Raw genomic sequence first — 23453 nt, 5'->3', positions numbered from 1 at the left:
TTTAACTCCCAGAAGTCCACTACTTCTACAAGTGGAAGATTCCTTGTCTCTAGATGGGGGGTGGGGTGGGATGGGGGAAGGAACTCACTCTTGGGTTAACAGGGCTTCCTGCACAGCCCTGCTGCTCTTTCGAATGGGCTGGAAGCAGCAAATTGAATGCGCAAGTGAGGGCCTTTAAAAGTAATAGGAAACAACTGAAGCTAATTTAAGTCAAAAAGGTTAATTTCTTACAAAAATCCTGTTAGGGATTTCATGGAACCTTAAGGTCAGACTTCTCCAAAGGACCTAGTACAGGAAGACTTTGATGATCCTTGACCTACCATTCTTTAAAATATAGCTGGGGCCAGGCGGTGGCGCACCTTGTTAAGTACACACGTTACAGTGTGCAAGGTCCTAGGTTCAAGCCCCTGGTCCCCACCTACAGGGGGAAAGCTTCATGAGTGGTGAAGCCGTGCTGCAGGCATCTCTCTGTCTCTCTCCCTCCCCCTCTCCTCTCAATTTCTCTATCCAATAATACAATAAATAAAAATAGTTTTGAAAAGAAAGGAAGAGAAATCTGGGGGCCAAATGGTAGCACACGTGGTTGAATGCACGTGCTACAATACATAAAGACCCCAGTTTAGACCTCTGGTCCCCATCTGCAGGGAGGTAAATTTTGAATGGTGAAGCAGCACTGCGGGTCTCTCTCTCTCTTTCTCTCACTATCTCTCCCTTCCTTCTTGAGTTCTCTGTCTCTATCCAGTAAATAAATAAATAGGATTAAAAAGAAATGTTTAAAAAAGTATTTACCTTAGGGGAGTCAGGTGGTAGCACAGCGGGTTAAGTGCACATGGCACAAAGTGCAAGGACCGAAGTGATGTAATAATCCCGGTTCGAGCCCCTGGCTCCCCACCTCCAGGGAAGTCACTTCACAGGCGGTGAAGCAGGTCTGCAGGTGTCTGTCTTTCTTGCCTCCTGTCTTCCCCTCCTCTCCATTACTCTCTGTCCTGTCCAACAATAACAGCATCAATAGCAACAACAACAATAATAAAACAACAAGGGCAACAAAAGGGAATAAATGAATAAATATTTAAAAAATATATCTACCTGGGGTCGGGTGGGAGCACAGTGAGTTAAGCGCACAAGGTGCAAAGCGCAAGGTCCGGCATAAGGATCCTGGTTACAGCCCCCGGCTCCCCACCTGCAGGGGAGTCGCTTCACAGGCAGTGAAGCAGGTCTGCAGGTGTCTGTCTTTCTCTCCCCCTCTCTGTCTTCCCCTCCTCTCTCCATTTCTCTCTGTCCTATCCAACAACAACGACATCAATAATAACAACAACAACAATAATAACCACAACAATGATAAAAAAAAAAGGAGGGCAACAAGAGGGGAAAATATCTACCAATGTTCATCTTCATAATTTATACCCTAGTCATTTCCCTTGGCCTTCCGTCCTGCATCCATAGACAGGTTAAGGGAAACATAGCCAACTGGACCCCCAATTTTTCACTTTCCCATGGCTAACCATGAAACAGAGATGACTCTTTTTTAAAAAAATTTCTTTATTGGGGGATTAATGGTTTATAGCCAACAATAAAATAGAATACGTTTTACATGTGTAGCATTTCTCAGTTTTCCACTTTAAGCCCCAACTAGGTCCTCTGCCATCATGTTCCAGGACCTGAGCTCTCCCCTCCCACCCAGAGTCTTTGACTTTGGTGCAATGCACCAGCTCCAGTCCAAGTTCTGCTGAGTGTTTTCTCTTCTCATCTTGTTTTTCAACTTCTGCCTGAGAGTGAGATCATCCCATATTCATCCTTCTGTTTCTGTCTTATTTCACTTAACATGGTTTCTTCAAGCTCCATCCATGATGGGGTGAAAAAGGTGAAATCACCATTTCTAATAGCTGAGTAGTATTCCATTGTGTATATAGACCACAACTTTGGTTTTTACAAATTGTGCTGCTATGACACAGGTATACACAAATCTTTTGTATGGGTGTGTTTGGTTCCTTAGAATATGTTCCCAGGAGAGGAATTGCAGGGTCACAGATAGGTCCACTTCTAGCCTTCTGAGAGTTCTCCAGACTTTTCTACACAGGGGTTGGACCAATTGACATTTCCACCAGCAGTGCAGGAGGGTTCCTTTGTCCTCACAACCTCTCCGACATTTGTTGCTGCTTCCTTTTCTGATGTATGACATTCTCACAAGAGTGAAGTGGTATCTCATTGTTGTCTTTATTTGCATTTCTCTGACAATCAATGACTTGGAACTTTTATTTTTTTGAGTGTGTTTATTTTATTTTTTGTATCTTTTTAAAATTTCTTTATTGGAGAATTAATGTTTTACATTCGACAGTAAATACAATAATTTGTACATGCATAACATTTCCCAGTTTTCCATATAACAATACAACCCCCACTAGGTCATCTGTCATCCTTTTTGGACCTGTATTCTCCCCTGCACCCACCCCAGAGTCTTTTACTTTGGTGCAATACACCAATTCCAGTACAGGTTCTACTTGTGTTTTCTCTTCTGATCTTATTTTTCAACTTCTGCCTGAGAGTGAGATCATCCCATATTCATCCTTCTGTTTCTGACTTATTTCACTTAACATGAATGAATTTTTCAAGCTCCATCCAAGATCAGCTTCTTCTTCTTCTAGCATTTGCCCTTCTTCCGTAGCCAGTCAACAGCGTCAGGTTGAGCCTGATGTCAAGTTTTGAGACCTCCTTTGAATCTGGAGAGGTGGCAGTCGTTGACTATGTGGGTCATAGTCTGTCTGGAGCCGCAGGGGCAGTTCGGGTCGTCTCTGGCTCCCCAGCGATGGAACATACCGGCCATGCATACCGGCCATGGCCTGTTCGATAGCGATTGAGGAGGGCCCGATCATAACGTGCTAGGTCAAAGCCTGGTTGACGCTCGCAGGGGTCTGTGATGAGTTGCACAGCAGATGTCATCGGCGTAGATGAACTTCCTTGAAGAAGTTTCTGGGAGGTAATTGATGTAAATATTAAATAGCGTAGGAGCCAGAACAGAGCCCTGGGGGAGGCCACTTGAGACAGGTCTCCATCTGCTAGACTTGTCACCCAGATGCACCTGGAATCTTCTGTTTTGGAGAAGAAACGATATAGTGTTGGCCACCCATGGAGGCAGGCATCTTGAGATCTTGACTAGGAGACCACGGTGCCAGACCGTGTCATAGGCTGTCATAGGCTGCTGTGAGATCAACAAAGACAGCACCCGTCTTTAAATTCTTCTGGAATCCATTTTCAATGTAAGTTGAGAGGGCCAGGGCTTGTTCGCAGGTAGATCTTCCTGGGCAGAAACCAGCTTGGGCGGGTGATAGGAATTTCTCTGTAAGAGGAGAAATACGTGACAGAAGCAGCCTCTCAAGGAGTTTGTAACACACGGAGAGGAGAGAAATCGGTCTATAGCTGGCGGCCAGTGTTGGGTCTTTCTTTGGTTTCAAAACCGCTATTATCTTCGCACGATGCCAAACTTTGGGCATAGACTCAGATTCCAAGATGTGGGACAGGAATGAAGCGATCCACTTCTTTGCCGCGGGACCCAGGTTATGAATGAGTTCTGGGGTGATGTTATCATAGCCAGCAGCTGTTCCTGGTTTAACCCTCTTCAAAGCGTCTTCTAGTTCAGACAGTGTAAAGGGAGAGAGTTTTGGAGATGGACAAGATAACCGGAAGTAGGATGACCACTCGTGGGAAATTTCTCTTTTCCAGACTGGGTCGATCTTAGCACATCCAACTTGAGTTAGGTGACTGGCCACTGAGTTTGGAGATACGGGAGGATGGGAGACGGGAGGGGGTTGGCTACCGGCACCCAGTCTGTGAAGAAGCTTCCAGGCCTTCCTACTTGAGTGGGTGAAGTTCAGACTTTCCGTGATCAGCTGAAAATGGTGAAGTCACTGCTTTTAATAGCTGAGGAGTATTCCACTGTGTATATATACCACAACTGGCTCAGCCACTCATCTGTTGTTGGACACCTGGGTTGCTTCCAGGTTTTGGCTATTACAAATTGCGCTGCTAAGAACATATGTGTACACAGATCTTTTTGGATGGGTGTGTTGGGTTCCTTAGGATATATCCCCAGGAGAGGAATTGCAGGGTCATAGGGTAGGTCCATTTCTAGCCTTCTGAGAGTTCTCCAGACTGTTCTCCACAGAGGTTGGACCAATTGACATTCCCACCAGCAGTGCCCGAGGGTTGACTTGGCACATTTTTTAACATGTTTGTTGACCTTTTGGGTCTCTGCTATGGTGAATATTCTGTTTATATCCTCTCCCCATTTTTGGATGGGGATATTTGTTTGCTTGTTGCTAAGTTTGGCAAACTCTTTATATTTTGGTTACTAGCATCTTGTCTGAGGTATGGCATGTAAAGATCTTCTCCAATTCTGTACGGGGTCTCTTTGGGTAGTGTTTTCTTTCGCTGTGCAGAAACTTTTTAATTTGATGTAGTCTCATAGGCTTATTTTTGTTTTAATCTTCTTTATAACTGGCTTTGTATCATTTCAACCTGACGCTGTTGACTGGCTATGGAAGAAGGGCAAACGCTAGAAGAAGAAGAAGAAGAATTGAAGATGTCTTTAAAATTTATATGGAAAAGAGTTCTGCCATATTTTTCTCTAAGTATTTGATAGTTTCAGGCCTAACATGCAAGTCCTTGATCCATTTGGAATTTACTTTTGTCTGAGGTGAAGTATGATGGTTAACCTTCATTCTTCTGCATGTTTCAACCCAATTTTTCCAACACCATTTGTTGAAGAGACTCTGCTTTCCCCATGTAATAGTCTGGGCACCTCTGTCAAAGATTAGATGTCCATAGGTGTGGAGGCTCACTTCTAGGCTCTCAATTCTATCCCACTGGTCAGTGTTTCTATTCGTGTTCCAGTACCAAGCAGTTTTGATGACAATGGCACTATAATACAGTTTGAGATCCGGGAGTGTAATGTCCCCGGCTCTGCAGACAACTCTCTTTTGATAACCTGTAAGCGTTCTCATGAGCTAGTACGTAATTGGTCCAGTTTGAGTCAAGTATCTGCCTCTGGCCCAGTCGGCTCTGAAGGGAGTATGAGTCTCAATATGAATATAACTAGGGCCAGGTGCTGGCACACTTGGTTGAGTGCATATGTTATTAGGACCAGGGCCTGGGTTCAAGACTCTAGTCCCTATTAGCAGGGGCAAAGCTTCACAAGCAGTGAAGCAGTGCTGCAAGTTTTTCTCTCTCTATTCATCTCTGTCCCCCTTTCCCTCCCAATTTCTCTCTGTCCTATAAAATAATAAAAGTCTAGGGACTGGGTGGGGGCACACCTGATAGAGAATACATGTTACAATGCACAAAGACCTGGGTTCAAGCCCCCAGCCCCCACCAGCAGGGGGAAGCTTCAAGAGCCGTGAAGCAATGCCACAGGTGTCTCTCTCCCTCTCACCCTTTCCAGTTCCTCTTCCTTCTCAGTTTTGCTTTGTCTCTATCAAATAAATTTAAAAGAATAAAACTTAACAAAATATAGCTGCAAGTCAAGAGAGTACTACTAATGCTAAAAAAAATTACGTAAGTGTTAGGGTAGACCAGCCAGTGTTTATAAATCCAAAAAGGACCTCTCACCTTCATGCTCACAGTCTGGGGGCAAAATTACAAATGAGGGAAAACAGACAGTTAAATCATTTAGTGTCCATTGCTTTGAGGATGACTCCCCTCCCATTAGAATGAACCCTAGAGAAATACCAAAATGGCCTGTCTCATATGGAACAGATAACTCCAGTAAGGGTGTGCAGAGAATGGAACCCACAATGCAGTGGCGAGAGTGAATGTGTTGCAGCTTTGCATTTCCATAGGGGTGAGTCTTCATAGTATACAGTGTTGCATGAGAAAATCAAGTCACAGAAAAAATATCTACCCAGTGATCCTACTCATGTGAGGCTCACCAAGCATTCAGAATAGGATGATTTATCATAGAGAGGTGTGTTCATGCTTCCGTATCTTAGGGAGACTGGCTCCAGGACCTGGATCAGAGCATGCTCAGGTTCCTTATCTTGAATGGTATACTGCGTGCATATCCTACTATCCCTGAAAAGCATCTCTTGATTGCCTGCACCTTCTTCTTCTAGCGTTTGCCCTTCTTCCGTAGCCAGTCAATAGCGTCAGGTTGAGCCTGATGTCAAGTTTCGAGACCTCCTTTGAATCTGGAGAGGTGGCAGTCGTTGACTATGTGGGTCATAGTCTGTCTGGAGCCGCAGGGGCAGTTCGGGTCGTCTCTGGCTCCCCAGCGATGGAACATACCGGCCATGCATACCGGCCATGGCCTGTTCGATAGCGATTGAGGAGGGCCCGATCATAATGTGCTAGGTCAAAGCCGGGTGGACGCTTGCAGGGGTCTGTGATGAGGTGTTTGTTCTTTACCTCAGCTGACTGCCAACTCTGTTTCCAAGAGACTGGAACAGAGAAGTTCAGTGTAGGCGTAGGGGACCAGATTGGGTGACGAGACATCAAGCGTTTGACAGGGTGGGCAAAGATATCCACGTATATTGGCAGGTCCGGTCGAGCGTAGACGTGGGAAATGAACTTAGATGATGCCGCATCCTGACGAATATCTGGCGGGGCGATGTTGCTAAGAACTGGCAGCCATGGGACCGGGGTGGAACGAATGGTTCCAGAAATGATCCTCATGGAGGAATATAATTTGGAATCGACCAAGTGGACATGGGGGCTACGGAACCATCCTGGGGCACAGTATTCTGCAGTGGAATAGCATAATGCCAGAGATGATGATCGTAGTGTGGAAGCGCTCGTGCCCCATGAGGAGCTGGCCAGTCTTGCAATGATGTGATTCCTCGCGCCCACCTTTGCTGCAGTTTTTATGAGATGTTCGTGAAATGACAGGGTGCGATCCAGAGTAACGCCAAGATAGACTGGCTGGGTTTCATGCCGGATTCTCGTATCACCAAGCTGCACATTAAGCTCACGCAAGGCCGAGGCATGGTGTAGATGGAAAACAGATGATACCGTTTTTGCAGTGCTAGGGATTAGTCGATTCCAAGATGTGGGACAGGAATGAAGTGAGCCACTTCTTTGCCACGGGGCCCAAGTTAAGAATGCCTGCACCTAACACCATGCAAATGCTATGCAAATAGTATCATGCTGCATCACTTAGGAAACACATGACAATAACAACGTCTCTGCATGTTCACTACAGATACAACCAGGGGAGAGGTGACAACAGTAGTATTTCTTCTTTTTTTTTTTTTTTATCTAAGAAAGGAGACATTAACAAAACCATAAGCTAAGAGGGGTACAGACTTCCCTGGACAGACGACCAGTCAACAGTAGTATTTCTTGTTCCAGGCTGGTTGAATCTGACGACGCAGAACCTGTGGATACAGATGGCCGACTGTCTATGGTAAACTGTGTTCTTAAAAAAGGGAGTGTGATAGACCAAACTGAGGACTGTGGTTACCTGCGAGGCGAAGGATGAAAATGTTCTCAAGAAGACATAAACAGATGGCTACAAATGAGTTTGTATGTTTGACTTGGTATGTTTGGTGGTGATTTTATGGTATTGACGTTATTGTTATTTAACCTATACTTAGGTACTATTTTGTTGTTGTCGTTCTATAACCTGTTTTTGAAATTAAAAGCTTTAAATGAGTGCTCCTAGGATAGAGTTCGCCTTAGTCATTTCTCTTCCCTGAGTGATAGTCAATGGTACTGTGGACCACAGTGAGTAATTCTGCTTGTCAAATGATTAACTGGTTTCTATCCCTGTGACGATCACACTGTCACAGAAAGTATTTGCGGAGGTTTGTAAGCTCTGGACAGTGCACACCTGTTTCTCCCAGGTATTTTCATTGGATACCATATTAGGATGAAGCCAAATTATCTTTCTTCCACACTCAAAATCCCACCCAGCTTCACCCAAGAAAGCTATACCAAAGCCGGGAAATGGGGCTCACCTGAAGGCATGTCTTCTCTGCCGTGCCATGTGAGCCAGCTGTGAGCCGTGTCCCCACTGCATTGGAGGAAGCTTCAGCATCATTGGCTGCTGTGGTAGCTTTTCTTCTCTCTGTCTCTGTCTGTCTGAAATGTTCAGCCCAGAGTGGCGAAACTCTAGATATGAAATAAATAAGAAAAGAGAAAGTTATACCACTGAGCATTCTCATCAAACCACAGTTGAAAACTGGCAGTTTCTTCAAAGGTTAGACCTAGAACTCCCAGATAGCCTCGCAATTGTGCTCCTGCTGTGAAAGCTGGGCTTCAGTAGATGACCAACACCAGCATTCAGAGGGGCGTTACTCACGTGAGCCAAAATGTAGGAAAAGGCCAAGTGCCCATCAACAGATGAACAGATGATCAAATTAGGGCATATTCACACAGCGGAATGTTATTCTTCCACAGAGAGAAATGAGATTCTGATATATGGGTACACATGATAGACCCTGAAAAAAAAGTCTTGCCGAATGAATCAAACCAGACACAGAATGAGTATTGTGATTCTGTTTACCTAAGATACCAAGAATAGGCAGCAAAATTCATAGAGAACTGTCACTTTGCGGCAGCAGGAAGCGGAGGAGAGAGGAAAGGATCTGGAGCGGAGAGGGGACACAATTCTTTATTCACACAGGCACCTCAGGGTTGAGAGCACAGCGGTTCGGGCCATGCGGAGCTAGCCAAAAATGGCCGTCCCCCGCTATGCGCACCACCCTTCCATAACCGAGGTAAAAAACGGGCAAGAGAGAGGGGGGGGCGAAAGTAGGAGGGCTTTTTATAGGGCAACAGCCAGGAGTGACGTGTCGGGACAGGATTGGTTGGGAAATGTACTTGAGAATACCCTATTAACTCTCGTGGGAAGTGGCAGAGCCTGAGGGGACAGCTTGGCAGATGTGACTGCATCTGTATAATTCCCCAGCAGAGAACAAAGGTAGAATTGCGGCTACCAAGGACTGGGAGGAAGGAAGGGTTGGAATTCCGTTTAATGGGTGTGGTTGGCATTAAAGTCCTGTGTCGGGAGTGTGGCATCACAAGGTCCTCTTTGGCTAAGGAAGCCTCTAGCTTTCTTCCGCCCCGTATGGTAGGAGTGAGCCAGGTAGGTGGGACAAGAGGCTGGCGGGTGTTAGGATGGTGGCGGCACTTCAGAATTGTGATGAGCGCCTGAAGTTCTGCGTCCCCGACTAGAGAATATCCTGTTTGGTTCCTGGTTGTTGGTTAGTGTCTCAGAGGAACAGAAGGAGAGATGCATTCTAAGTTCATATTTTTCTTTTCTTTTCTCTTCTCTTTTTTTTTCTCCCGAGACCAGGTAGTTGCCATGATCTGAAAATTGTCCTTTATTTCAACAGGTGAAGATGACCTCCCACTGAGTGGTGGGAGTTAAGCATCATGACTGGGCAGGTCAGGAGCTGGGATGTGAGTAACAGGGTATATAACCTGAACTCACCTGAGACAGGAAGCGATCCTCCCAGAGGGCCAGGTCAGCAATGCCGCTGAGCACTATACTGGAGCCAAAGTCATCTTAAGACCAGCAAGGTTTCTGGGCACTGTTGCTTTTCGGGGCCCTTTCTCCCCTAATATCAGTATAGATTATATTAAGTATGGATGTATTTATTTTAATGAGAGTAAGAAGAGAATGAAAAGGAGAGAAAGAGTGGAGCACTACTGACCTCTGTCACCCGCGGCTTCAGGATCCAGTCTGGGGGCTCGGGCTTCCAAGTCATGTCCTCTGGCCCTGAGCTATGTCCTCCAGCCTTAATGTATTTTTAATGACGTCAGCTTTCTCTGTTCTCTTCAAGGAGAACTTCAGCTACATTTGTGGGCCTAAGTAGTCTCATGCTTTTCTGATCAGAGGGAAAAAATCCTTCAAAAGTTTTATAGGCCTCTACAAAGATGTTTCCTGGCTCTGTTTCTACTATGTGTGCGAAGCACATCAGCCTGAGCTGGGGGAGGGGGGAAACTGGGGACCACTGTCTTTTTTTAAATGTTTATTTATTTATTTATTTATTCTCTTTTGTTGCCCTTGTTGTTTTATTGTTGTAGTTATTATTGTTATTGATGTCGTCGTAGTTAGAAAGGACAGAGAGAAATGGAGAGAGGAGGGGAAGACAGAGAAGGGGAGAGAAAGACAGACACCTGCAGACCTGCTTCACCGCCTGGGAAGTGACTGGCCTGCAGGTGGGGAGCAGAGGCTCCAACTGGGAGCCTTACGCCGGTCCTTGTGCTTTGTGCCACGTGTGCTTAACCCGCTGTGCTACTGCCTGACTCCAGGATCACTGTCTTAAAGTCTTCCACTAGGGGTACATTTTGCTGGAAGCAGGAAGGAACTTTGAGGTCATTTAATGCCAGCCTCCATGCAAAACTCAGCGTCACGAAGGCACACACAGGGTCGGCTTACGCTGTCTTTCCCTGCAGTTCTGGGGTACTGATGGTCTCTAAGATAACCGAACTCTTGAACAAAAATCTCCGTCCTTGTAACACTTACCAACTGCTCTTAATTCATACTGACTGAGCCAACAGAGAGAAATTTGAAGTCCTTCACATAGTCGATGCCTACTCCCAGGTTCTCAGAGCAGCAAGACCTGTGGCCCAGTCATCTGCTGAGTGCCCTTCCCTGAACACAGCACAACCCTCCCCACCCCCATGGAGTATCCCAACCACACCTGTGTCTTCTGCTTTGCCTTTCTGCTCATGTCACTTAACAGACTTATCACGTGGTCAGTGACCCCTGTGATCAGTTAAACCCCATAGCTTTCTGTTTCCCTCCCAAGTCGGTTAAGCCTCCTCTTTCAACCTCAGCTCTAACCATTGGTTTTTTCATTATGAGACATGGAATACCCTCTTTGACTTGGTTCTTGATACTCTCATCACAGTCCTTAACCAGTCATTCAGGATAGTGTCTACCCTGTACATACTTGGCTAGCTAGATAGGATTTTATTTATTTGACCCTCTCTGAGGGCTGACCACTTTGGGCTGAATTCCCCCCCCCCCCCCACAGGCAGAGATGTGAACAGAAGGAGAGAAAGACAACAAAGTACTGAGGCTTCCTTCAGAGCCTTGGGGGCTGGAGTTGAGCCTAGGCCTAGCACCCTATGCGCATGAGCAAGCCTTCTGACCCTATGGCTGACACTAGCAAACGCGCCTTCTCTCTCTTCAGTCTGATGTGACTTGGAGTGCAACTTCCATTTTGAATTTCTCAGCAACTCTCTCTCTCTTTCTCTCTCCCTCCCTTTCTGTTACGAAAGGTTAATTCTAGACTCTGACATGGTCAAAATCAAGAAATTTCCATTTTGGATTTTACTTATTCTTTCTAGAAGGAACATTTTTGGTAATTTTTTTCATTTTTGTTTGTTTATTGTTGCTGGGGCTTCACAACTCTAATATATATATATATATATTTAGAGAGAGATACCACAGCAGTGAAGCTTCCTTCAGAGTCTTGGGGTCTAGGTTTGATACTATGACAAAGAAAATGCATTATCCAGGTGAACTGTTTTGCAACCCAGGGGCTTCTTTTTTCTTACCATTGGGTGCAAGACTAGATATTATGGGACAGTCCTGTAGGAGAAATAATGTACACTGACCACATGACGGACCAGAGCCTTGGCCACAGGTAGGTGGTAAAATATGGTGGTAGTGGAGAATGCCCGTGGCTCATCCTGGGAGGGTACTAAGTTCCTTTTCCTTGTTGTAATTCCCACACATTATGCTGGAGCCCTCAGCTGGCGTCTTGGGCCAACAGCGGCTGCTTGTGATGAACAAGTAGAACAAGAGTGAGACACAGTAAAACACACAAATCAAAAAACAAACAAAAGCAACCAGAATGGAATTGAAGAACGACGACATATTCCTAAGAACTCTACAGAAAGCAAGAGTGGGGTGGGGCCGGGTGGTGGCACATCTGCTTGGTCACACATATTACAGTGAGCAAGGACCTGGGTTCAAGCCCCCAGTCCCCACCTGCAGGGGGAAAGCTTCATGAGTGGTGAAGCAGGCCTGCGGGTGTCTCTCTGTCTCTCTCCCTATGTCCCCTTCCCTCTCAATTTCTGGCTGTCTCAAGCCAATAAAGACAATATTTTTTTATTTCTTTAAATATTAAAGAAAGCAAGAGTAGGAAAGGGGTTACCTATGGACTTTCTGTCACAGGTTACTCAAGAAAGCATGACCTTCTAGAGCTACAGAGCATGAACTGCTCAGGGACCCACTTAGCCAGGAAACACTGTCAATGTACCGCTCCTCTTTGACACAACACCATTCCAGTGACATGCTTTGGTGACCTTATAGGTGGTACAGTGGTTAGACCAGCAGAAATTAAAAGCATCAGGTCCCATTAAAAGCATCAATTCCCCAATGTCACATATGTCAGAGTGAATGATCTGGTTCTCTTTCTTTCCTTCAGTCTTTCTCCTTCAATCAATCTCTCTCCCTTCCTCTATTTCTCTCTCTCCCTCTCTTCTTTTTCCTCTCTCTCTCTCTCTCATTAGTAAATAAAAAAACCTTTAAAATAAGTATATATATCACGATTTGGTGTGTCTTCATATCTGGGCATTTAACCAGCCCACTCAAATAAATAAGAGTAGCCTGTCAGCTTTCAGGTCATCAGGGTGCTGTGGTGTCACTTAGGAGCAGTATTGGAGGGGGTGGACGGTAGACAGCATAATGGTTATGCAAAAAGACTCTCATGCCTGAAGCTCCAAAGTCCCAGGTTCAATCCCCTGCACCACCATAAACCAGAGCTGAACAGTTCTCTGGTAAAACAAAACAAAGTTGACTCAGGAGCAGTGAAACTGTGCATGCAGGAGGCTAGCTCTACCAAAAAAAAAAAAAAAAAAGAGAGAGGAGGAGGAGTATTGGAGGTTGAAACTGTGCTTGGCTGAGTGGTGATGGAGTCAGTATTTAGAAAGCTATCTCATTAGTGTATATAGTATGTAGACACTGTTACTTTTACATTTTTACTTCTCTACACCTCTTCACTTCTTCTGGCAAAAAAATACACTACTTTGGGGGAGGGGGAATCATTTCTCCCTGTGGTCTGAGGAGGGTGATTAGATCTAGCAGGCAATTTCAGAGAGGAGTGACTTCTCAGTGATTTCAGAGAGGAGCATGGAGCCCAAGGGTCAGCCATGGTCAATCTCAGGACCTTCTGTCTGTTTGCAGTAAGGAGGGCTCCCCTCTCCCACCCCCTGAGAGGTTGCTCCACTGGAGGAAGTCAAGCTAGAGTACAAGTCAGGTCAAGAGAGGGAGATACTCCGACTCCAGTAGCACTGTTTGCTCACAGGAGTCCACCTATCCTCAAACATGTATGTGGAATTTTCTCTTTTTTAATTTTTTGTACTATCTTTATTTATTTATTGGATAAAGATAGCCAGAAATCAAGAGGGAAGGGAGTGGTAGAAAGGGAAAGAGAAAGGAAGATACCCGCAGCAGTTTCGCCGCTCACAAAGCTTTCCACCTGCTGGTGGGGACTAGGGGCTCAAACCTGGATCCTTGAGCATTGTTAACATGTGTGCTCAACCAGGTGCACCACCACTGGGCCCCAAAGTCTCCATCTAAACTGGGTTGAATGGAGTTTCTGTCACTGTCAAGGAAGAGCGAGAATAAGATTCTCTACTTGATAACTGAAGGAGAAAGATATCTTCCTAGGGAAAAAAATGGTATGGAAGTTATATTTTATTTATCTGTTATTGAGGGATTAATGTTTTACAGTTGACAGTAAATACAATAGTTTGTACATCCATAACATTTCCCAGTTTTCCACTATGTCCTCTGCCACCATGTTCCAGGACCTGAACCCTGCCCTTATTTATTTTATGTTGAATTTATCAACTGTGGTCTGGGAGGTGGCACAGTGGATAAAGCATTGAGCTCTTAATCATGAGGCCCGAGTTCAATCCCCAGCAGCACATGTATCAGAGTGCTATCTGGTTCTTTCTCTCCTCCTGTCTTTCTCATTAATAAATAAATTAAATAAAAAAAAAGAAACTAGAAAGATTAAAAAAAAAAGAAAAGAATTTATCAACTATTAGTTGTGTGAACATCTGCATGGGGTACATCCTGTGAGTGTTTCATTACTGTAAATTATTATATAAGCAACAGTTGGAGTAATTAAGTGAACAGTGGTTTGTATTTCTCAAGCAACAAATGGACAAAGAAAACATGAGGAAAATCGACTCCTAGGTAGTGTCTAAATTGTGGGAGAAACACCTTCAGTTCCTTAATTTATAATAAGTTAAGGCCATCAACTCTATTCATAAAAGCTTTTGAAAATTATCTTTGTTTATTGGATAGAGATAGCCAGAAATCGAGAGGGGAGGAGGAGATAGAAAGGGAGAGAGACAGACACCTGCAGCCCCACTTCAACTCTCACAAAACTTCAACTCTCACAAAACTTTCCCCTTGCAGGTGGGGTCTAGGGGCTCAAGCCCAGATCCTTGAGTATGGTTCTTATGTGTGCTCAGCCAGGGCCATCAATTCTATCAACCCGCATCCAACTACAAAGATGAAGACGGTAAAGGAATGAGGCGGGACAGACAGGTGATACTTACATTCCACTGTTGTCTTCAGATCACTGCCCTTCCCTTCATGGAGAGAACACAGTGCTGACAGCTGGTGTCTGCTTTAGAAGTTGTCTGCTAATTACAGGTATTGATCGGCTTGGTCTGGACTAGAATACTTTCCCTATCATCTTTTCCTGAATGCCCAGAGGAAAGTCCTTTTTGGTGTGTGGTATGGTGTGGTGGTGGTGGTGGTGGTGGTGGTGGTGGTGGTGGTGGTGGTGGTGTGTGTGTGTGTGTGTGTGTGTGTGTGTGTGTGTGTGTGTGTGTGTGTGATGCTGTTCACAAGTCTCTGTTGTCTAATAGATAGGATCCCAGCCTCTGACCAGGAGGAGACAGGGAAGCCCCAGTGATTAACTTCAGCATGTGATACCCAGTCCCTGTGTGGCCTTGACAAAGCCACTTAACCTCCTGGCCTCAGTTTCCCTGTCTCAGAATCCAAACGCAGATGCCTCACTGGGCTGCTGTATACATTAATTATTGTTTATGGTGCAGGTGGAAGTTGATCTGTGTTAATTATTATTATCATTTCTGGGTCTTCCAGTCAAGTTTAAGCCAAGCCCTTGCCTTGCTTTTAGTTCCTGAGATCTGACAAGATCCAGCCCAAGGGCACGAGGAAGGCCATAAATCAAGGCTAACCGGGAGGTTATACATAACTCACCACAGGGGGCTGGCCCCAGGAGGCTCTGCCAGCCACAGACTTTAGGTCCTTGGGTTCCAGGGCTTGGGGGCAGCCACAAGCTTTATTAGACTCTCATTCTAAGGCAGCAAGAATTGTGAAGTGTTTGCCAGCAAGCCTGTCCCTTGCCCCTTTGTGTACCTGCCATTGAATTGACTAAAGAAGCCTGGAGATCAATAAGAGATGCTCACCCTGTCATTAGACAAGACCCAAAATTGCAAGTTACAGGTGGAGAAGCTTCAGAAGGATTGTGATCACTCATGAAGAAAGATGATTCATCGCTTTCTGCTGGTCACTTACTAGGCTTATGACTTGGGTTTCTACTCTGAGTGCAACAGTTATCAGATTTCCACATCAACAGGGGCTGGCACTTGGTCTATCAAGCTCCACTGAAGACACGTGTGGGTTTCTGCCACTTCCCCCAGACCAAATCGCTTAGCTGTACTCCCTCGCCCTCATTCTCATTCAGAGTCCAGCAGACAGGTGAAGGAGAGGAAGCAGAGTCCAGCACAGGTGAAGGAGAGGAAGCAGAGCCCAGCACAGGTGAAGGAGAGGAAGCAGAGCCCAGCACAGGTGAAGGAGAGGAAGCAGAGCCCAGCACAGGTGAAGGAGAGGAAGCAGAGCCCAGCACAGGTGAAGGAGAGGAAGCAGAGCCCAGCACAGGTGAAGGAGAGGAAGCAGAGCCCAGCACAGGTGAAGGAGAGGAAGCAGAGCCCAGCACAGGTGAAGGAGAGGAAGCAGAGCCCAGCACAGGTGAAGGAGAGGAAGCAGAGCCCAGCACAGGTGAAGGAGAGGAAGCAGAGCCCAGCACAGGTGAAGGAGAGGAAGTGCTCCTCACCTCGCCAGGTGTTGCCATGTCCACCTCCGTCAGCATCACTGCCCAGTGTCCCGGAGACACTCTGTGTGTTTAACCCTCTGCCCCACATTGCCAGTGCAAGCTGCACAAAAATGCAAAGGTTTGGGTCTTGCCCATGCACAGAGTCCAGGAGATTAGGAAAACGATGTGGTGTGGACCTTCTGAAGAGACAGACATGAGGTGTGCAGAAGACCTGACCCCACCCCCATTTTTCACGGCACAAGGGCAACCCATCTCCTAACTTAGCTCAGCTGGCAGAACCTCCAGTAATCCTTCCTTCCTTCCTTCCTTCCTTCCTTCCTTCCTTCCTTCCTTCCTTCTTTCCTTTCTTTCTCTCTCTCTCTTATGCTTTCTTTTTATTTCCTTCCTTCATTCTCTTTCCTTTTCCTTTCTTTCATTTCCCTCCCTCCCTCCCTCCTTCCCTCCTTTCTTTCTTCTATTTTTCTTTTTCTTTCCTTCCTTCCTCACTCCCTCCCTTCTTTTTTTTCCAGGTGTTTCACCCAGACTTCAAGCTTGAACAATTCTAGGTCTCCCAGTGGATTCTTCTTTTTAAACTTCAGGTAAACAGAGGTGACAGAGAGACACAGAAAGGAGAGAAACGCCAGAGACCTGCCATGCATGATACTCACACATGGTGCCAGGTGTTCAAACCCATGTCCTCCAGTGTGGTGAAGAAGGTCTGTCTGTATTATTATTGTTCTTCTTGTCATTGTCATCCTCCTCCTCCTCCTCATTATACCAGAGCACTGCTCAGCTCTGACTTATGGTGGTGCTAGGACTGAACCTGGGACGTTAGAGCCTCAGGCATGAAAATCCTTTTGCATAGCCACTATGCTATGTCTCCCAACCCTAAAAAAAAATTTTTTTTTTTTTAAATGCAAGAGAGAATCACTCTGGCACATGTTCTATTGAGGATCAAACTCATGACTTCAAGCTTGCAAGTCCTGCGCTCTACTACTGACCCCTGTTGGGCTTGATCTGTTTTTCGGGGGAATGCTAAGTCCTTGGCTAAGCCCCACACTTACCTTACTAGGATAGAAGCCAGCTCTTCATCCCCGTTTGTGTGCTTGACACTGACATTCCTTTTGTTTCCTCCAGGGTTATTGTTGGGGCTCAGTGCCTGCATCATGAATCCACTGCTCCTGGAGACCATTTTTTCGCCATTCTGTTGCCCTTGTTGTTGTAGCCTTGTTGTGGTTATTATTGTTACTGTTGATATCATTCGTTGTTGGATAGGACAGACAGAAATGAAGAGAGGAGGGGAAGACAGAGAGGAGGAGAGAAAGACACCTGTAGACCTGCTTCACCACCTGTGAAGCAACTCCCCTGCAGGTGGGGAGCCGAGGGCTCGAACCAGGATCCTTAAGCCGGTCCTTGCGCTTTGTGCCACGTGTACTTAACCTGCTGCGCTACTGCCCGACCCCCGACATTGACATTCTTATCAACGAACATCCCTCCCCATCTATTTGCTGATTCATAACTGCCTTCATCCAAATTTAGTCCTGGGTCCTAATAGTCACCCCACCTCCCAGCGCTCACTTTCCCCAGCCTCTAAGGTCCCCTGGCAGGCGGGCAGGGCCCCTCAGTTCTTTTGTCTGCTCAGCATAGCAGGCAGACAGCACTGCTGTTGGTGGTGAGGGCTAGTTAACTAATTAATGATTATAAAGCACCTTGAAAACATAAAGAACTAGATAGATGTGAGCGTTATTGTCATTAATGATGAAGAGGCTGTTTAGTCATCCTCTGCCGCGAACTCACTTTTCTGCCCCCACTGTGGCCGCAGGCTCATCTGTGAACTAGGATAATAGCTCTCTCCTCCCTGCAGGCGCTGTTTCACACTGAGTCAGTGACCAAGGTGGAGGGCAGGGGCCAGGAAACCTCCTCTCCTGTCTCCCACCTGCTCTCGAAGCACCACGGCCTGCTTTGTGGCTGTCAGGGTAGCATTTACCGAAAGCCAAGGTCTGAAACTGCCTCTCTGTTTCCCATTCACCTGTTTAGTAAGTTGGCTGCTGTTGATCTGAGTTCTTGATTGTGGTGATTACACTGTTCCTCTTTGAAGGCCCGCCCCACTTTCTAGTGAGCAGCTGGACTGTTTGTTGATTCGTTCACTCCTTTATTCTTGCCATCAGGGTTTGTTCTTTGATGCTCTGTGCCTGAATGATTCCACCTCTCCCACAGACTCTTCACCAGGTTGAGCGCCCATGTCATAACATGCAAGGACCAAGCTTCAAGGCCCCACTCCCCAACTTCAGGGGGGAAGCTTCACGAGTGGTGAAGCAGGGCTGCTCTCTGTCTCTCTTTCTTGCTATCTTCCCCATCCCTCTTGATTTCTCTCTGTCTCTATTCAATAAATAAATAAAATATATATTTTTTAAAAAGAGCGAGAAGCACAGATACCACAGTGCTGCCCCACCACTCAAGAAAGTGCTCCTGTGTGGTGACTGAGTTCTTGCACATGGGAAAGTATGTACTCTACTGGGTAAACCATCTCCCGGGGTCCTGGACTCTCTTATATACACGATTGCTTTCTTTCTATTGCTGGAAGGACTGTATTCAACCCCTCCCCTCACCTAGATTCTTCTGTATATGTCTGTTCATCTGATACAGTGCTTGTTTGGCTAAAGAAGGCAGGTGTGGTTGTTGCCCATTTTACAGATGGAACACCTGAGGTTCAGGGTCATTGAGAGACTTTGCCTGAGGCTTCAGGGCATCAAGAATCTGGTCACAGGCCAGGGGTCACCCCAGCTCTCCTGAACACTAGGCCGAGCGGCAAGGTCTCTGACACACGATGTGATTACAACAGACTCCAGACACCTGGCAGGATGTGTAAGGAAATGTTCAAGAGTTTCCAAGGTCTGTTCAAGTGAAGCAAAGTCTCGCGGGAGCACCTGGCCTCTGCACAGTTGTCTACTGTGAAGCCCCGGTCACTCCCTGGCAGTCAGCCACTCTTCATGCCCTGCCTGGAGGTTTGGGACCTTAGACGCCAACATTTGACAGAATGCAGGCTGGGTGGTGGCGCACCTGGTTGAGCACACATAACGGAATGTTCAAGGGCCCAGGTTCAAGCCCCCAGTCCCCACCTGCAGGGGGAAAGCTCTGCAAGTGGTGAAGCAGTGTTTCAGGTGTCTGTCTCTCTCCCTCTCTATCACCCCTTCCTTCTCAATTTCTGGCTGTCTCTATCCAGTAAATAAAACTAAAGATAATAACAGAATGTCAGGTTCAGATTCCATCTGTATGTGGCTTGTCTTCCACAGATGACAAAACTGAGGTTCAGAGAAGTCTGATCCCTAGTCCCAGATGCCAGAGGCAGTCAAGGAGTGTGGCCTGGGGCCTGCTTTCCCCCTTCCTGTGGCTCTGTCCCCATAGCTATTGTCATTCAGCAGCTAAGAGGTCAGGTTTCAGGTGACTTCCCGTTCTTTGCACTTTTTAATTTTTTTTTTTTTTTTTGCATTTTACAAACCTTCTGAGACAAGTGGTTGTTACATAGATATAAATGTGAGTACTTGAGCAAGTGTGTAGTCTTGCATCTCTCTCTCTCTCCCCCCAAATGTACATCTCTCTTCCTTGTGTTGATAGTTTATTTGAATGTTTATTTACTGGATAGAGACAGAGAGAAACTGAGAAGGGAAGGGGGGGAAGATAGAGAGCGAAAATAGAGAGAGACACCTGCAACCCTGCTCCACCACCGCCAGCCCTGAAGTTTCACCCCTGCAGGTGGGGACCAGAGGCTTGAACCTGGGTCCTTGCACAGTGTAATGTGTACAGTCCGGTGTGCACCACTGCCTGGGCCCCTGTGTGGACGGTTTCTCAACAGAAGTTCAGTGCTGATTATCTTGGACTTTTTAACTGCTACAACTAAACTGATCACAGTCCAGACATTCACTTGTTCGAACCAGGGTCTCGGTGCTCTTTGCTGACTTTGCCAGAGAGAGACAGTGAACAATACCACAGCACCAATGTTTCCTGCAGTGCAAGGGGGCGGGGGGGGCATACTGAAACCTGAGTTGTGCCAGAAACAAAGCAGGTGCCCGACTGAACAAAATGGGGAAAAAATGGCCTCCAGGAGCAGTGGATTTGTAGTGCAGGCACCGAGCCCCAGCAATAACCCTGGAGGCAAGAAAAAAAAAAAGCAGGTGCAGGACCCAAGTGAGCTGTCCTGCTGGTCCTCAGATGGTCTATAAGCAACACAAATGTACTGCCCACAGTTCTGGAGGGAGGCTGGGAATCTGAAAATGTCAGAATCTCCTCACTTGACAGAAAGGGCTAGGGAACCCTAGGGGGTAGTGGCTCTTTTTTCAGAGCACCAGTTCACATTCACGCACACACATTCCCTTCAGGAAGTAAGGCCACTGCCATGCCACACACTGGGCGTTATGATTCCAACATATGAACTGGGGGGGGCGGGGGGGTCACACACTCAAACCTGATTTTTTTCTCCCATTTGCCTGGAAGGTAACTGACCTCCAGAGGCTGGGTCATGAGGCTTGTGTAGGGATAGGATTGTGTTGGATTAGTTGATTCCAACATAGTCTCTCCTGGAGGGGTAGGGTGGAGGCCTCTGCTGCTGGGTGGATGGCACTCGCCAGTCAAGAACCATTTATCTTAGTGCCTTCTGGATGACCAGGACGCAGAGCTAACACCACACACACGGCGCAGCGCTCATTTGACTGAGATCCGCGGACTAAGGGGCTATGGCACATCTTCTAGTCCTCTTCCTTCCCCCCCTTCTCTCCCTCCTCCTTTCCCTCTTTCTCTTCTACTCTCACCTCTTCTTCTTCTTCCTCTTCCTCCTCTTCATTTTTAAATAGAGTGAGTTTACTTTGCAGCTATGTTTAAACACACACACAGCTTCAAAGTATATTTAAGCTCAAAGTGAATCAAGGGCATAGCTCACCCCGGAATATAGCTCAAAACGAGGCCTTAAGTTTGACCATTCTCTCCTGCCAGCCTCTTCTGAGTTCAGAGCCACCCCTTCCTTCCACAGTCAGGACACCAAGGTACAGAGACGTTAAGGTGGTTTGCCCCAGAACATACAAGCAGTGTGTGTGGCAGCACTGGGATCTGGCCCATATTATCCCGTCTCCTAAGCATGATGGGTGTCGGAGGACTGGGCCAGTTAGTGGGTGTAGAGGTTGTTCTCTAGCAAGAGAAAAAAGTTTTCAGAAGAGTTGTGATCCTGGGCCAGAAGGATCTGGGGCTGTTGTCTGTGAGGACCCCATAGATTGGGACAGGGGATAGCCAGGTAGAGACTAGCTTAGAATTGATTTAGTCGCCTTTGATTGAAACACTTCAACACGATTTCCATTTCCATCAAGATCCACTTGAGGCCACTGCTTAATCTAAGTTTATAAATTGTAAAGGCCAAGATGGGGGAGGAGCAGGCCAGGAGGAAGGGCATCTGAACTGTTACTCACACACTGGAAAGGCTTTGTGTAGGCCTCTGTGTCTGTGTTTAGTAAACTCGCTGTGCCTTCAATGGCCAAATCCAACCCTCCAATGCATTTGACATGCATATTCTAGAAGCAAAAAAAAAAAAAGTACAGCTCTACATAAGCTATGTCAAAAATTCTGGACTTGAGGGGCCAGGCAGTAGTGCACCTGGTCGAACAAGGTGCACAAGGACCCAGGTTCAAGCCCCTGGTCCCCACCCGCAGGGGGAAAGCTTCATGAGTGGTGACACAGGGACCCAGGTATCTCTCTGTCTCTCTTCCTCTCTCCCTCCCCCTCTCCTCTCAATTTCTATCTCATTCCAATAATAAAATGAAACAAAATAATAACATAAATATTACCCAATGTTGCTCTGTTTGGGTTTCTTTAAAGAAATTTCTGGATTTGAGACCCAGAAGATAGCTAGAGCATTGGACTTACAAGCATGAATAGTCCCAAGTTTGATCACTGGCATTGACTCTTCCCTCCCTCTCCCTCTCCTTCTCCCTCACCCTCTCCCTCTCCCTCCTGCTCTACCTCTTCCTCTTCTTCCCCCTCCCCCCTCTCCCTCTTTCTCTCTCCCTCCCTTTCTCTCTCTCGCTCTGTATCAAGACATTTTTCTCTCTAACTCTTATGAAATCAATAAAATAAATCTTGTCAGAACAAGTGACTGGTGGAGTGTATCTAGCAGGGAAACTGAGCACTGAAGGGAAGACTGCTCCTCGGTGTTGTCACTTAGCCTTTCATCTGATGATCTCAAAGCACCTATGGGCAGTAATTCCCCTTTACAACCTCTGGGCTTGGCAGGGGAGTGTGACTATTTCCTTTTTATAGATCAGGTCATGGAGGCACATGGTATTGTTGTTGAATGACTTTCTTTAAGCAATACCTCCCTGTAAATGCTGGGGTGGGATTGTGGGGTGTGTCTGCTTCTGAAGTGGGGGAAGAGCAAAGAGCATAATGCGTAATGCCAGGCTCAGGGAGAGGAAGTCAGGCCCTTGTCCACGGGTTACCTTCTCCTCTGTACTGCACAGATACCACCCACCCCCACGACACACTACATGTGGGAGTTTCATGAAGAGCCTCAGACACTCAAGAAACCAAAGGGAGGGGTAGAAGAGAGAATGAAAAGCAATAAATCGTATGGGAGGAGGTTAGAAGCTCTCTCTGATTTCCTGTAAGTATGATCCTACCAGCCACATGTAAGGGAAACCAAATGTCATGCAAAACAGTGACATTGTCACCCTCAGAAGGTGGGACCGTGCAGGCAAAAGGTCAGAATGATCCTTTCTTTAGCGCAGTGCTAGGCCCCAGGCTATTTTTAGAAACTTCTAGAATTTGTGACCTATTTTGAGAAATTCCTAGAATTTTCCCTCTGAGTGTGATATGAGAAGAGATGGAGAATTACAGTTCCCCATCCTGGAGTACAGCCTCACATGCCTTTCTACTTTGGTGGATGGGCTTCTGGGAAGTCTAAATAGAACAGACGTTAGGAAAGTGAATCACACCTGGAACGCACAGAGGCTTCTGATGGTTGAAGGACTTGGGTTAAGAGTCAAGGTGAATAGTCATCTCCTTGCATATGCAGTGAGCTCTGCTGTCCCACAGAGACCATCCTAACCCTGCTTCCTACCAGAGCGAGGCTACCTGGGTAAACCTCAGTTTCCTCCTCTGTTAATGAGGTCTAGTCATGCCCTCCCTCCTGGGGTCGTGAGAAATGTATTCAAAGAACAGTGGCCATCATCGCCTTCTTACATTGAACACATGGGCTTTCCTTGGCTGAAAGGAGATCTCTTTCAGACTGTGGGAGTGATTCTTAGAGCACTCAGTTTCCGTGGGATCATAGAAACACTAGCCCTCCAAGCTGGCTAGGGTACCCTGGAAAGCCACCTCTATGAAATATGACTGATTTTGTAATGTGAGCAGTTCTTTTAGAAATATTTTTATTTATTTATTGTT

At 46.4% G+C, this 23453-nt stretch overlaps 2 long non-coding RNA genes across 2 annotated transcripts in view; one reads left to right on the top strand and one right to left on the bottom strand.

The window, feature by feature from the left end:
- Positions 1-11582: 11582 nt before the first annotated feature.
- Positions 11583-15642, bottom strand: LOC132538331 (uncharacterized). The gene is made up of 3 exons (XR_009549728.1): positions 15194-15642; positions 14524-14607; positions 11583-11723 (listed from the first exon to the last, which is right to left on the bottom strand). It is a non-coding gene; the product is annotated as an uncharacterized LOC132538331 (long non-coding RNA).
- Positions 14567-23453, top strand: part of LOC132538332 (uncharacterized) — a 32312-nt gene continuing 23425 nt past the window's right edge. Inside the window, exon 1 of the long non-coding RNA XR_009549729.1 lies at positions 14567-14620. This is a non-coding gene — a long non-coding RNA (uncharacterized LOC132538332). The remainder of the gene's footprint in view (positions 14621-23453) is intronic.

The sequence above is a fragment of the Erinaceus europaeus genome, chromosome 4 (genome assembly GCF_950295315.1).
Source record: "Erinaceus europaeus chromosome 4, mEriEur2.1, whole genome shotgun sequence".
NCBI classification, from domain to species: Eukaryota; Metazoa; Chordata; class Mammalia; order Eulipotyphla; family Erinaceidae; genus Erinaceus; species Erinaceus europaeus.
Note: the sequence above shows the minus strand (reverse complement) of the source record. Positions and strands in the feature narration are given on the sequence as shown.